This window comes from Melospiza melodia, chromosome 8 (genome assembly GCF_035770615.1).
Source record: "Melospiza melodia melodia isolate bMelMel2 chromosome 8, bMelMel2.pri, whole genome shotgun sequence".
In the NCBI taxonomy this organism is placed as follows: domain Eukaryota; kingdom Metazoa; phylum Chordata; class Aves; order Passeriformes; family Passerellidae; genus Melospiza; species Melospiza melodia.
The window spans coordinates 24112593-24128915 of record NC_086201.1 but is presented as its reverse complement, the minus strand read 5'-3'; the positions used below and the strand labels follow the sequence as shown (position 1 = coordinate 24128915).

At 37.8% G+C, this 16323-nt stretch overlaps 1 protein-coding gene across 1 annotated transcript in view; it reads left to right on the top strand.

The window, feature by feature from the left end:
• The first annotated feature begins 7789 nt into the window (after window positions 1–7789).
• The window catches only part of PDE1A (phosphodiesterase 1A), a 188492-nt gene continuing 179958 nt past the window's right edge, over window positions 7790–16323 (top strand). Inside the window, exon 1 of the mRNA XM_063162266.1 lies at window positions 7790–7808. The gene's annotated coding sequence lies outside the window, so the exon portion shown is untranslated. The remainder of the gene's footprint in view (window positions 7809–16323) is intronic.

Genomic DNA, 16323 nt, shown 5'->3' with positions numbered 1-16323 from the left:
GGGGAGCGCGGCGGGGCTGGGCAGGGGCGGTTGCCGCAGGCTCTCGCCCCATCCGCGCCCTGAGCGCACGCCCCGCCCGAAGAGCCTCCAGGGACTTAGAGCCAGCGGCGGCGTGTTCTGGGGGTTGCGGGGGAATTCTTTCAAAAGTTCACGTAGGGCTAAGCACCATTAAATACTTAATAGTTTAAGCACTAAACAGTTTTCACCGTTTGTGGAGAAAAAGGAGTACGTTGTTTAATGAGCTGGGCCTAAAAAGCAGGTTATAAAATACATACACATTGCAAGAAATCTTTGCACGTATTTTCTGTTCCAAAGACAATTCAGGATTATATTGTAATGCCTACAATTGAGTGTTTCTTACCGTGTGCCCCTCTATGCACTTGCTTTGTTTGAAATTATGTCCAACCTCTTCATTCACTCCCTCTCGTTTGTGTAGGTGGAATTGATCATAAGTTCTGACTACTTTTGCTTTTGACAATATTAAAGTAACATAGAAGTACCTAAGGCTCATTGTTGAAAGGGAATTAATTTTGTACTTGCTCCTTAGTTTCAGCTACTGAATAAATTTCTGTGGTGAAATATTTTCGGGAAAAAACCTATTGAATCAACAAATACAAAGATATGCTCCAGTATAGTGTACCTGAAAAATTAGTTTGCTTGAATTCCTAATGGTGCTAAGTTTTATGAGTTACTCTGCTGTTCATTTTGTCAATGTCTTTGAATGGCTGATTTGAGCATTAAAAGAGATGGTGAGTGAATGCTTTGATATAGTCTTGAAGATTCTGATCGTTTTGCCACCTAACTATCCTAGGTTTATCATATTGTTGAATTTTTTTTCAAGTTGATGTTCTGATTTAATAAAATGCTTCTGGTTTTTGTTGTTTTGTTGTTGTGTTGTTGTTGGGTTTTGTTTATTGTGTGTGGTTTTTTTTTTTGGCAGCTGCTGATTTTTATGAAATTGTGTCTGCATGTCTAGATGGGTTGCTTCTCTTTGTACACCTTGCTGATCATACATAAAGAACTGTGCTGTTACATAGCAGCGTTTCATCGATTAAGGAATATCTGTGAATGTTTTGGTTTTCTCCCCTGCTCAGTGGTGTGGCCTTGGCTCAAGGGAAGCAGGAGGGACTTGAAGTGGAGTTCTGAGCTTCAGTGTGGTGAACAAGGGGCCAGGAAGCACCAGGAAAAGCTGCTGTAGCTTAAAATGTGCAGTGTGCCCTAGTCCCAGAGCCTTTGGTTTTCATGAAGGGTGTAATGACTCGTGTCCCAAATGGCTCCACATGACTCACAAGTCACTTAACTCATGCTGCACTTTGTGATAGGCATTTGTCACCTGCTTATGTAAGGACCCTGCCGCAGTGTAAGTAAGCAGGGCCATTTGTGCACGTACTGTTACCTTTTCTCTCCTCTTTGATCCATAAACCCGGAGAACAGACTGAAGTCCATTCTAGTCTAAGGTTGCCTTTGGTAGTGAGTTAAAAAAACCCCTGGCTCAGTGACTGTATTGTTGTTTTGTCTATTTCTGCCTTCTACTGTTTGTTTTGAATCAGCTCTATAAAGTCATGCCAGGAGCTATACATAATAATTGTGAAACCCTTCCTTTTGCTGGAACTACCACATCAAATTTGTACTTCGTAAGGATTTTGAGAACTTTTCTCACTAGGCTCAATTTTTTTTCTGTTCATCCCTCCTTTTTCTGCTAACTGTCTGATTGTGGCTTTGTGGAGCTGTGTAATCTGATTTTGTTTTCCCCTGGGGAACTTGGGGACAACATCCCTTTTTGTCTTTTATGAAATGCTTTCTGAATTCATTAAGTCTTCTTCATTATCTCAAACCTCTCACACTCATCAGTAGTCACGTCTAGCTTTTACAGCAGTATCCAAACCTGTATCTTGTTTGGTGTTTGTTTTAATATTTCATTTCATAAAATATTTCATCTTATTTATCCTGATTTTGTAAAGGAAATAAAAAGGAAAAGTCTAAAATATTGGCTTTTAAATTAGGACTATTTAAAATAAAGGAAACCAGTAGAATTATGGAAAAAGTTAGTATTACTGCCAAGAAGAAATAGGAATGCAGTGGACAACTAGATTTTTCATATGTGTTAGAAGATAGAAGCTAGGTCAGTAAGCTGGTATTAGATATGAATATTTTATTTAATTATCTGATTAATATGGTACATATGTAAGATTACTTTGTAATTTAAATTTAGAAAGCCAGTTGGAAAGGGTGCCATCAAATACCATTTTACAGAATATATAAAATGTTTAATTAAGCAGTAAAGCAATATAAACCATCTGCTTCTGTTGAAAGAGTCAAGATGTTAGAAAGCCATTTCTTTTAATTTAAAACATCTATGCATTTTTGATTGCTTTAAAATTAGTATTCAGCTTTCAAAAGGACTTGCTTATTTTTTCCCTGCAGTGAAATATGCAATAACTGTTAATGAAGAGGACTTTGAACAGAAATTCTGTTCATTTAGCACTTTTTGAACTTTATTTTAACAGACCAGTTTTTGTCAGTGAAGTTTCTTGTTCTTGCTAACAGTTTAAAGATCAAAAGCTGCAGTTTGATGCTTTGTGTAGATTGCTTGGTGGGTAATTGACGAGGAACTGGGTTTTATTGTATTCCGTTCATCAGTTGGGCCTTTTCCTCCCAACTATTTCCTTGGTGCTCAGGAGCTGAAAGTGTCATGAGACACTGCTCTTTCAGGCCAGAGTGCTGCAGACTAGCTCGTCTTGCAGGCTGCTGAAGAGTCAGCATGAACTCCCAGAATCACATAACTTGTGTCTCCTGGCGGGAGAAGGGGTGTGAGCAGAAGGGAGATGTCTCTTCAGTCATTCCCAGTGGCAAAATTCCTGGGGAATCCTTGCACAGATGAAAGCCACCTGCCAAATCCAAACTAAAACCTAAACATTCAAAGGAGCTCACAAGGAATTCCTTATCCTTGTTAGCAGGTTTTCAAAATCTGTAAATGGAGCATGGTGAATTGAACAGGCAAAGCTGTATTTGTCTGGAACTTCCAGGTTTATTTGGAGGTTCTCTGATGCAGTTGGAAAGCTGTTTGCAGGGTGGTTTGTGCCAGTTTTGAAAAGATGAGGAGATAAAATGAGGTATATAGCTGTGGGGGCAGAAGTTTCCTGTAACGTATTCTTCACAGTCTAGGGGTTTCTTTACAGACCTTGAACACAAAAATATGTTTTCTGTCTGATGTGGTCTGCTAGTTGTTGATTTTTGAATTCCTGCCTATGGTGTTATAAAGTGTTTTTTTTCTCTTGTACATTCCAGGGCCTTGCATCTCACTTTGTTTCCTAATGGCTTCACAGAAATCTTTATAACTGTTTTGATGCACAGTTTTACATATACAGACACTGTTATAAGAACATAGTGTTAACACCTGTGCTTTTGTAAATCAAAATAGGACAGATAAGCTGTGAGAGCCAATATTTTGCAGGATTTTCAGGCATCTTAGGTGAAGAGGCATTCAGAGATGACTTCACTATAGTTGGCTGAAAGGGTAAAAATGTTGACAGATTTGATTCCAACACCCCTGTCTTCCCTTCCTCTGTAATGGCATAAGAGTTTTTTCTAATTCAGTAGTAATTTAAGGATGGGGTGACTAATTTGTATGCAAATCCATAAACTTGACTGGGTCTTAAAAAGCTCCACATCTGCAGTGAGACCTCACATAGAGGGGCATGCAAACAGCAGCATTGTAGCAGCTGGTGGAGCTGTCTGAGTATCCTTGAAGAAGTTTTTATTAAAGAAAACAGAAATAAACCCCAAGATTACAGCTCTTCAGAAAGTCTAAAAGCAGAAACCTTGAAAAATTATAGATGTGTCACATTGGAAAAGAGTGTCAGTCATCTGTCAATGTACAAGAAAAGGGCAAAAAAATGGAAGATGTTCTTAATATTCACGGTATTTAGTCAATATTTTGTACAAGATGAGGTTTCTGCTTCTCCTTTATCACTTAAACTTCCCTTTGGGGGTTTCAGAGTTTTAGCAGCCTGCTCTAGTTCTGCTGACATGCAGCCCCTTTGTGTGGTGCACTGGCCCCTTTTTGGCAATTCTGAGCTGTCTGGCACTGTTTGGAAACAAAACAAAGCATTCCTATTGCACTACAGAGATGTCCCATGTCCACAAACTGCATACTACAGCTATGGCCCGTGAAGAGAAAGTCAAATTATTGACTTTAAGCTGATAATATGAGTTAGGACACAATGAGACAAGTCTGTTTCTCCTGCTTCCTGCCTTCACTGCAAAGCTTTCTTGTACCTTAATGTTGGGTCTCCTGGTGTGTGTGCATGTCTGGCTGGGTGACTTGCTCCAGGCTGAAACCCAGATTTTCTGCTCCCAGTTGATGAGTTTATACCTGGGTGCTGTGCTCTTTATGGAGTGCAGTTATTCCCTTTGTAGACCCTTTAGTCCAAATCTAGCTACTTGGACTGGGAAAAGATGTGTTCACAGGAAGCAGAGGCAAAAGTTATAAAGGTGAAAAAAGTCAGTGATTGGGCAAATTTGGTTTGAGGCTAGGAGATAACAAGTCTTGCTAGTTGAAGGCAGTGAAAGGGACTGCTTGGGTATACCAGTTTAGTTATTTAAAGATTAGTACCTTTCTGTATTAATGCCTCAGGCTGTGATCTTTAGTCTCACTGTTGAACACTTATTCACAAAAATAGCCTTGGACATAATGAGCATTATTCTTGTAAAGTGGGTGACTTTTCAGAGCAAGCTGTATGGCGTTATTTGCACAGGGTTGGTGTACAAGTCTATCAGAATTGCATTCTGTTTGTCTTTGTGCTTCAGTATTTCCTCGTGGCTGTTGCATTTCTTCTAACCTGAACCATAACATGCAGCATGTAGTGTAAACCATACATCCTCAATTTATCTCTGTGTTCTCCTACACACTGTGGCAGCTTGTCTGCAGACTAGAAACGCAACTGTTCCTCACATAGGTCATTCTTTTGGTTTTATTTAATATTTAACTACTGAAGAATGAATCAGGTGTTTGACTGTTGTTGTCTGGGGAGCTGATGCTGTCCCTTCCACACTGCAAACAGGTAGAGGTTTATCCATTATGGATAAAACACCAAATTGCATACACTTGGGTTCTGTGTTAACATGACATCTTCAACCTATATTCTAGCTGTCTTAAAGTACAGTGGGGTTTTACATTAGGTATCACACTTAATTTGGTTCTGAAGGTGGCATTGTGAGGAAAAGCATTCATTTCCACTGGTATGTCATATACATTGCTTATACATCTGACTGTACAGGATGATGCAGTTTGAGCCTTTGAGATAGTGCAGAGAATTTAAAACTGATCTATTTGCATTTCTACTTTGTTTACATTGTATTTATTACTCATAATGAAAAGAAAATGCTTAAACTCCCAGTGGATAAACCAAATACATTATTTGAAATTTCTTGTGATTCATATTCAGAGATCTTTAATGAGCCTGAGGAATGACTGCCAACTCAACTTCCTCATTAATTTAAAACTAATGTTAACAGCATTATTTTTATCTGTATTCCTTTTAAATTGTTCCCTCTGCTCCTGTTAGATTCATGATCCATAATAGATCCTTATTTCATGCTTTGAATCATCATATAGTTATAACTTATATGCTGAAATTGTAATAAAGCAATGATTTCTAAGGAACAGTAGCTTTTAAAGCATCTATCAATTCAGTCAGCACTTGAGACATTTGCCATAAACATGTGTGCTAAAGTCAAAACCCCACTGTTTTAAATGCCCAGTCTGGTTGCTGGGGTGGATCCTAAACTGCTTTTCTTGTGGTGTGAACTGGTGTAATTTTATTAACTCCCTGGGAACTATCACAATGGCTTCTTCACAACCCTGGACAGCTTGTGTTATTTCAACTTCTTTACTGAGTGGTGTCTGAATTTTAAAAATTGCTTATGTTTGATTTTGACTCTGTTCTTGATTTATGTTTAATGTGAAAAGTTTTTGTAAAATATGTTGTTTCTTATAAGCAAATAAAAGGCTATTATTAGCACTATTATGAATTAAATGTTATTCAAAGTAAGAGGAAACTGTTCAGCACACATGGTCTCAGTTCTATGAGCACTTTGCATTCATGAGCATATGAAAAAAAACCAACCCAAACCATGATTACACTGAAGGGCTTATACTTCAAAAAACAAACAAACAAATGTGTCTGTGAATGTTGGCAGAACTTTCATCTGTGCAATCAAGGTCATAGATTTAAATGCTACAGAACTGCCATAATGTATTCACTTGATGCAAGAATTTATCAGAATGTGGTTGAAGCCAGTTATTGTGATTTATTTTTGTTATGTAAACTATCATTCATACATTGCAAATCAACATGCTTCAATCCTGATTGTCTTTGATATTTATTGTAGGTATGTAAGCAGTTTTGCACTGCTTGGCATTTGTTCAAGAGTACTGGATTTACTAGGGGCTTTGTTGTTGTCTTTAGAGTAAACAACTTTACTCTCAGCATTCAAGCCCTGCTGTTGCTTAAGCTGGCTGTGCTGGGGGGGATGGCAGGTGTGAGGCTGCCCTCCAGCAGCTCTGTCCTGCCCTGGGACCATGGCAGGAGGAGAGCAGTGCCAGTTTGTGTGCTCTTGCAGTGGGACCTGGGTCCCACACAGGCTCAGCTCCCACCTGGATTTGCTTCTGTGTTCCAGGCGGGACTGTCTCTGATGAAGTCAGGGATGTGAGAGTGCAGCCACTTGCCTGAACTGGGCTGTGGCACAGGGGAGTTGGGCTCACCCAGTTGCACTGACCTCAGCAGCACAGTGGGCCTATGGAAGAGCACTGGATCAGAAAGTACCAGGCTCAGTTGAAAGGGATGTTTTTCCACTATTATCCTCTATGAAGGGAAAAAACATGGAACTCATCCCAGCTAGGAGGGAGCAATTTAATGCTCAGATCTCTCTGTTTGCACTCCATGCCATGCACCTTACAAAGCAAAGCTCCCAGAAGAGCTGCCTTGGTCTGGTTTAAGAATATTTGCATTGGCTCAGCCCCAGGCAAAACAGTTTGCTGGAGTAGCTGCAGTAAGAGCTTGGAGCTGCAAAGTTACCCTGCTTGGAGGTAGGATAGTGAGTTAGCTCTTGTGGCTGCTGATTTCCTAAGGAGCTCAATAGAGAAGTGGTTTAGGATCATAGAACTGTCTAAGTTGGAAAAGACATCCAAGATCATGAAGTCTAACAGCAAATTTTTTCCTAATATCCAGTCTAAATCTTCCATGGCATAACTTAGGGCTGTGGAGGGGGTAGAATGTAAGAAAATAGTGCAGAAGGTAGTCTCACCCCTGAGGAGCTGCAGCTGTACTAATCACCAAAGATTAGGAACAGGCCTGCCCTTAACAGGCCACAGCAGTGTCCAATAAGAAGAGGAGTGCTACAAAAGAGTGGGTTAGCTGGGTGAGGAGAGAGATGGAGTTTCTTGGTTGTGCTGTGAGGAGAGATGCAATTTGTTGGTTCTGCTGTGAAGGGAGTTGGAGTTGTTGGCTATGAAGAAGGAGGCAGTGCTGTGAGGAGCTGCCCATGAGAGATTACTGAGAAGGTATGGGAACTTTTGAAATAAGGGGACAACATAGGGCTATTTTCTTTGGTCCTCTCATTTGTTACTTGGGAGAAGAGACTGACCCCAACTTCTATTACATCCTCCTTTCAGGTAGCTGGAGAGTGATAAGGCTACTGAGCCTTTTTTTTGCCAGCCTGAACAACTCCAATTTCCTCAGTTGCTCCTCAGAAGACTTCTGCTCCAGATCTTCCACCATCCTCATTGTCCTTCTCTGGACACACAGGTCAGAATAACTACTCACTTTATTTGTTTGCTCTTATTTTGTATAGGATGCTTCCATAAAACTACTTCAATCACAGACTAAATACAAATGTGATTTTTGATGTTGTATTGAGGGATGCAATATTTTAAGGATTAGAGAGAATGTTGACTGAAACTCTTTGACATAAAATACACAGCTACCAAAAGGGGGTCTCCCTGGACAAACTTAAATTGATAGCTATTTATTCCTTTGATTATTTTTCAAAAAATTATCTTCCAAGCATGCTAAAAAATCCCAAACACCATTATTTACCCAGCCTGTGGAGACCTGTAGTACCTATGAAAGATATAAGGCAGTTCATATGAATTGTAGGATAATTGAGCTTTGTAGAAGGTTGTAAATTAATTTTGTGTTTGAAAACCTAGGTGATGATGTATGCAATATTTGGCAATACTTTCCAACCCATAATGATGGGGGCTAGCTTGTTTTACTAATAGCTGAAACTAAAAGAAGCGTTGACTGCATTAGTATTGAAAATCTGGGATATAATTATCCATGTAATTTTGCACTGAAGAATCGAGAAAGGAAAATGTGACATCATGTATTTATTTCTATTTGTCTTGTTCTTAATTAAAAAAATGAGAAACCCTATTAGAATCTAGTTCCTTTAAGTCTGTAGTTCTGTTAACTGATTGAACTCTGGCATGTATGTACTAAAAGCCCAAGACTCTGCCTGATGCCATTCAACATGTTCTTTTAGGCAGTGCCACTGTTTGAGAGATTGTACAGCCAGGGTCTGTGCTCAGCCAAGGAATTTAAGGAAGACTAAGATAGAGAAGGTGTCAGACTCTGCTCATTGTACCTTTTCCCTCTATGGGCCATTCACTTCAGAGTTGGACTCAATCGCTCTGGTGGGTCCCACCAGAGTACTCTGGGTTTCTGTGTGATTCAGTGAATTTGCAGAGGATGACTGAAACCAGCCTTAGCAATGCTCCATGGACATTGCAAGGAAAAAGTGTTAGATGAAAAATATTAACTGTTCTGAAGAGGGCTTAATAGGCCTCTTAATCTAGTGATGTGCTAAATGTTTATTTTTGTTTTTTAAAGTAAAATATATTTATACTGAGGACTGTGGAGCAAAACGAGAGTGTGAATCCTAGCATTAGGAAGTGAGGGAAGCATGAGTCTTTATGTTTTGTATTTCTGTCAATGACAGATTCTAATCTACAGGTTTGTTTTGGTTATATCCTATATATGCAGCTCTGCCAATTGCATATATGTAATTGTCAGGTTACAGGTAATGCTTTATTTGTCCTAGAAGAGGCTGTCATATCTAAAATATATTTTTCTCAAGGCAAAGCTCTGTGTTCTCCAATGAGTGGGAAACAAAAAATATAAAAACACAAGGTTGGGCAAGTGCTAGATTGGCATAGGGATTTTATGCGTGTAAAATTTGTGGAGTTTTTTTTTTCAGTTTGTTTCTTTTCTTTTAGCAGTTTATAGAAAATGAAATAAAACAATTTATTGTGAAATTGTTACATGCTTTGTCAAAACTTCTGATTGTATTATATGGAAGAAGAAATACTAAACATTTACATGGAGCTGCTCATGGCATTGTGTCAGGGACAGTATCCTGAGATTCACAATATGGGTTTCCTTTGCTTAGGAAGGGAAAACAAAGTCTTTTCTGCTTCAGCCCACTGGCCCATCCATGCTGCTTCAGCTTGGCTTCTCTGGTGTGCTTGGTGGGAAAAGAATGGCTTGGGCTTCTGAGGGGAAGACAAGAATGTGTCTTCCATTAGTGTGGCTTTTAATACAATTTCACTAATTGATGGCAAAGTTGTCCATCCACCCGCACACTTTTAATGCCCTGATTTAGTTATTGTGGAGCATTTAATAACCTACTTGAGAACCTTGTGTGTTCTCATGCTTGTATCAGTGGGGAAAACATCTACTGACCCGGATCAAGCAAGATTAAACTCCAGGTTGCTGTGAATTCTACTTGAATTACTGAAACAACTTTAAGGTGTTCATGGGGAAAGAGATATTTTTGCATATATGTAAGGTATTCATTTAGGTATTAAAAAGATTCTCTTTTTTTAATATACAAATAGGGGATCCACTTCTAAGATTAGTTTTGGATTTTTAAAATATCTCAAAATGGATTTCATGTAATGTTTTCCTTCCTTTACACTTCAGTGTGAAGTTACATGTGTAATTACATAATATTTTGATCTTATGTTTGTTATATGGAACCACAACATTTACTACACTGATTTAAGAATTTGATATGTACAAATACATAAACCTGTTTAACTGGAAATGTGATTTTTGTTTTTCATGAACAGTGAACTTTTATTTAGAAGGTAACTTAAGTAGGATGTTGGCACTTACAAGTGACCGATGCAATCTTTTATAATTCCAAGTTTGTGTCAGAGCTAAGACACTAGAGGGAGCCCCTATCACAGTTGTCTGCACTGAGAGAAATGGCTTCACAAAGACAAAACTGTTTCTCCTAATGAGTAATTTAAAGAAATTTCTTATGGCTTTGTGATACAAAAGAAACTATCACAGTACTATAGCACACTTAGTTCAAAGCATTTTTGGCAGTCTTTCAATTCACGAAGGCAGTTGTCCCTTACCACTTTCTTCATTTTTTGAGTACTATGAAAAGAGTACAATAGAGGAATCTGTTCTGGTGCTTACGTAATAGAAAACAATTTATGGCTGTTCTCTTTTAAACAACTCTCAAGACCCTGTGAGTGCAGTAACACAGAGGAAAGGTTTGAGTACGTGTGTGTTGAGGCATTCTGCTTGTTCAGGCTGCATGGAGACATGAGACATTTGTGATCTGCTAGAAGACAAGATTTTACCTCTGTTTGTGAATGCCTGTACATTGCATGTAACTTCCTGCCACGTGTCAGTGAGCACATAAAAGATGGCTCCTGCAGCAATGAGCAGCAGCGTGTGACAGCCCCTGGGCAAAGGACCTTGTGTCATGCTACAGCAACCCAGGGGTCATGGCTATAGCAATTATTTAACTGCAGTCTTTAACCTTTTGATTGCACTTTTCCCCTCACTAAATAAAGAGGCTTTAGAATTTAGCAAGGCTTTGTACAAGACAGTTTGCTTAGGGCTGCCCCTGTTCTGCATGATGTTGTTTCCATCCTGTGCCTGTGCTTCCTGCCCATGGTACTTTCAGGTGGTTGTGCCCACCCAATCTCCTCCTATTATATACTCAAAATATCAGTCAAACCCACAAGATGGGAAATGTTACCAGCTTCCGTCTGGATGCAACTGGGCTCACTTGAACTAAGAGTGCAAGTCTGGATGAGATTTAAAAACAGTCTTTAATTTTAACTTCCCAGCCTTATATTCACTGTGCTGAATACTTGACTTCAAGGAACTGGAAGATGTAATGTTTTCAAAATTTCTATTCATAAAGGATAGTTGAGAATTTATTAATTCTGAGGGACAACTTCCACATTTCATGTAGCAATTCACAAGGGATTCAATACTGAAGACCTTCAATATCCTAATTGCAGTTTTAGTCTCTTATTTTAAAAATGTTGGCGCTAAATCCATCAAAATCTGTTTATAAAGATAGCATTCAATATTAACTGTTTTTTACTTCCATTCAGAGCCCTTTGTCATGCTTCTAACAGCAAGCATTTTTTTCAACACTGCATTAGCAAATGATTATGTAAGTGTGTGCTGCAACTTATTCACAGGGTAGGTAGTATCAACATTGTATTTACAATTCAAATAGGAGCAGAGATGTATGTAATTTATCAGGACACCCTCTCTCCATCCATCTGTTAAGTGTGTTCTTAGAATCCTCTAACAGAAAGCACAAACCTAAACATCTTTCCTCAGCATGGATACTGTTTGTCACTATGCACTACACATGATTTACTGCAGACTGGCTTTCCCGGACTATTGTGGTTTTGTCCTTCTAATCACAAGGACTGTTTTCTTAAGCTTTGCTAAGATTAGTAGAAAATTACTCCTAATAATTATAAATCTCAGTTGCTTGTACAATTTTTTACAATTAGCAGCTCTTATGTATGTTTGTGTATGTGTTTTAATATATCAAAGTATATTGACGGAAAGATTGTATACATGCAGTGCAAAGCTACTATTAATATTGTTCTCATGGTTTGAAGAGTAGTCAGTGCTTTTCCTAAAGCTCTCTGTCCATAGCACAGAATGAGCACAGAACTGGTAATTTTACCAGACCACAGAACCGGTCTTTGTGGTGCTTAGTATGGATCTACAGAAAGGTTTTAAATATCTGCCAGCTGATTTTTTCCAACACACCTTTCAAGCAAAAGGATATATCTATTCCCTTTTTGAAACGGGCAAGTATGATACTCAGGTCAATACTGCAGTAACAAGCAACTTTATGTACACCATTTAGGAAAAGAAAAGCAAAAACTCCTTAGCCTTCTGAAACTGAATGTGAAGTCCAGATGCATGTCTTTACAGCACTCCTATTTTCCTGAAGGTCTGTGACATCAGCACTTCCTTACCCATTGGAATAAAAATAAGCTGAGTTAGCAGAAACAGTAGGAATGTAGTTAGTTCTTCTGATGCAACTTTTCTTTCTTGTTAAAACAGGCTAGGGTCCATTACACAGCAAATTGGCAGCAGATTTGGGAGGTAATTCCCTTTTCAGAAGTACAGTGATGAGCAGCTAGAGAGAGAAGGACTTCTTAAAGTCTTTATGTAACACAGCAACACCAAGAAGAGAAAATAGTCCCAGGTTTGTAGGCTACTTGCAGCTTAACAAGCTGTCATGTTAGGAAATCTTTTATGACTACCCACTACTTTTCCATTACCAAAATAATGTGTGTTGCCCCACAAAGGCTTGTGAATCCCACATTGATTTTGTCAGTTCCCTGCCTTCTCAGTGTTCATTTACCCACTGTCTTGGGGAGTTTGGCTCTAAAAGGCACCTCCTGTTCAAGTAGCTATTTCTATTGGATGTAGAGCATGGCAAGCTCAAATTAGGGAAAGTCTCTCACTGAAGGACTGCCTGTGCAAGTAATGTTCTAAGTATTTTTCAGACAACAGTTTACCTGGCTGGGATTGATGTATTAAACAGTGTTCAGGTGTTGGCAAAAGGCTATACTTGCCAGATCTCAGAAATTCAGCTTGAGAATCTGGGAAAGTACTGACTTGAGGATCTCAGAATTTTCCCAGTATCTGAAGATTTCTGCACGGGACAGGACTAACAACCCAAAAATAGTGAGATGCTGAGGTTAAATGGCTGTGAAAATCTTCTGAAAGCTTAATTTGGAGGAGCAAAGCTATTTATTTGTTTGAATGATTGACAATTCAATCACTAGTAATTCACAAGTTTCCATTAGACTGAACGAAGAATATGCTGGTCCTGCATCACAGTGATGCATTTAGAAAATAATTCTAGCTTTCTATAATTGTTTACATGAATAACAAGGTTGAAAGAAAATAACTGAAAACTAATTGGTGTCTCTACTTCTAGCCATGTATGCAGTTCTATTTTAAGATAAAAATTTTGAAGTGCCCTTAAAACAGAAAATTCTTACAGTTTTGTGTTAAAGGTGATTGCTAAGCTGCAGAAGTAAATCACAGCAGGGTTTTTCCACTTAGCACAAAGGGGTGATGGTGGTGTGTGTCAAGTCCCAAACACTTGCCTACTTGTTCTATGTACTTTCCAGTCCATCGTGTAAAGAAGAAAACTCATTATTATGGCATTTCTTTTGAATTTGTGAGTACTCTGAGAAATATTTTGTTTGCATTCTCTCATGTGAAAGGGTGGAGCTGCAACATAATAAGAGATCTCTTGGTAGAACCTTATGTTATTATAACTAGCTGTCTTGACCTGAAGCTGTGTAAAGAGCAATAATACACCACTGGAAATCTGTACTTGGGGATTGCTACGGAAACATGTTTAGTGGAAATAGATGTCCTGTGTCCTGTTTCCTTGTGTAGTAGTTGGAAAGTTTATGGGCTTGAGTTTGTTTGGCTGGACTTGGATGAAGGGTTTTGTGTGGATTGTTTTGTTGTTCTTTTGTCCAGTCTCTGTCTTATTCTGGATGATTCACAAACTAGAGACAAGAGTTAGTGAAGGATTTTGTTTAATCCAAGTGATGAGGACACATGTTTCCACAATAAAATGACTGCATTTCAGGGGCTATGTGAATATAGCTTGATGTTTTCACTGTATGTCTATAATAAAAGATTAATTTAATAATAATACACTTGTTTTAAACATTTATCTACTTTGTTTATTATCCATTTTGGGGAAATATTGTTTTGTTGCTGATGCCAGTATAATTGGGAAGATCTCAAGTAAATTACATTACATTTAAAAAAAATATTTTTTTAATGTTTTAATTTGTATGTTATTTTAAATTTTATTTTAAATTGTTTATTTTTATTTAATTTGAAATTATTTTTTAAAGTTATTTAATTTTTTTTTATATATTTTTTTGGTTTGGGGCTTGGTTTGGGGCTTTCCTTGTCTAATTTTTTATTTTTAATTTTGAAATTTTATTTATTTATTTTTATTTTATTATATTATAGAGGTATACAAAATAAATTTCAATGAACTACAGCTCATTTAGAGTTGTTTCCTATTTTGTGAGGAATTAGGAAGCTAATACTTATGATTAAGATCGGAGTAACACATTTGGTCCATCCTAAGAAGTTTATAGGGTAATTGTGCTTTCCTCTTAATTCCTTATCAATATGCGGCCTTCATTACCTTTAGGCAGATGCTTTCTGGAGACTGTTATATTTTGCTGAACAGTAATTTATTTCTTGCTGTATAAAACCAAAATTCTATGGTCTAAGCTGAATGGAAAGGAGTATCATCATCAAAACTAAAGTTACCTTAAGCCAGGGGGATGAATCTGTAAAAGAGAGATGATGAATAAGGGGTGAACATGAAGTTGGGAACTTGCAAGAATAAGTTTTGGAGGATGTCCTCTGTGATTCTACCAAACTTGGAGTGCAAAGGAGACTGGCAGGAGCCTTGGGTAGACGCTGCTATTTTGGCTGATTTGCACCATATTAGCTGATGAACCAGAGTTTGCTTTCTCTTCTCTGCCTTCTCCTGCTGCAGTATATGGAATTGGCTTCTGTGTTTCACCCCTTTGTCTGAAACAATGAGGGTTTAGTGTAGAAGAGAGATGATGTACTTAATTAGAAAATAAGAAGTGGTTGTTTTCTTCTTACAATACTACATGTCCTCAATTTCAGATTTGGGATGACTTGCAGTATTTTGAAATTAGACAGTAATTTTTTCATTGCTAAACCACATTTTGCTAAGTTTTTCTTGTGTAGTTTGTGTAACATGATACATTATTCAGTTCAGAAGTCATCTGACAGTTTTGAATTCTCTGCTGTTCTACCTTATATTACAGAATCACTAGGTTGGGAGAGGCTTTCAAGACCATTGACTCCAACCCATGCCCTAACACAACTAAGCCTGAGTGCCACATCCAGTTTTTTTTTAAACACATCCAGGGATGGTGACTCCACCACCCTATTAAGTTATTCAATTTAGGATTTTCTGTGACTGTTTTGAAAATGAAATTGTTTCAGTTATTGAAAATATTTACTTTCCTGTTTAAGAAACAAAGACCCACTCCTGCTAAATGATGAACAGCTTTCATTGTGCTAATGACATTTCATGTCTCAAGTTGTGAGGGATAGTTGAGTGAATGCTCTTTGAATGTAATTTCAGATTTCTGTAAGCATGAGCTCCTCTCTATGCACAACAGTTAGCTTAGGCAATGTTGTTAGCAAATACTCTGAATCTCTGGCAGCACCAGTATGACTAATGGGCTCAAAAAGATTGTTGATTTTTATTCCCTCGTGTGGGATCTTGATTCTACTAGATCAAGTATCCTATTTACAGGATTTGACCAAAACATTTTAATATATTCTAAACCTTAACATTAAGTAATGTGTAATATTTTATAATCATCACCTTATGTCCCAGGTGCTAATACTGGCAGGTGGATTCTCCACTGCCATATCTAGCAAATATCCTATTGCTACTTATGCAATCAAAGGTTATATATTTTTTCCAAATATTTGTTAGCCATATGCATTTTATATATAGTCACTTATTTTCTTATAAATACTCAGGGAACACTGTAAAATCTGACAGATTGTCTTAAAAAATACATCTCTTTTCCTAGTTTAAACATTAATTTTTCACTTTAGAAAAATTCATGTTACATGTAAATCTGATTTTCAAAATTTTTTCAGAATCTTGCGTATCCAGAGATAAGAGCTATGTCTAGCATTTCTCTTGTCAAATAGTGTCATAGTTTCTCCTTTATATAGTTGTAATTCCATAAGCTATTTAATAATTTTAGCAAATTAAACTGGTAGAGGGTACTGATGAATGATATTCCAGTGCTGATTAACAGCATGGTCTAAGGTTACTTGATTAAATGTGTTCTTGTTTAGAAAGGACAGATAGACTGTGTTACTTGCAGCATGAGCAAATTGCTAGTCAGATTATTGTTCTGTTTTT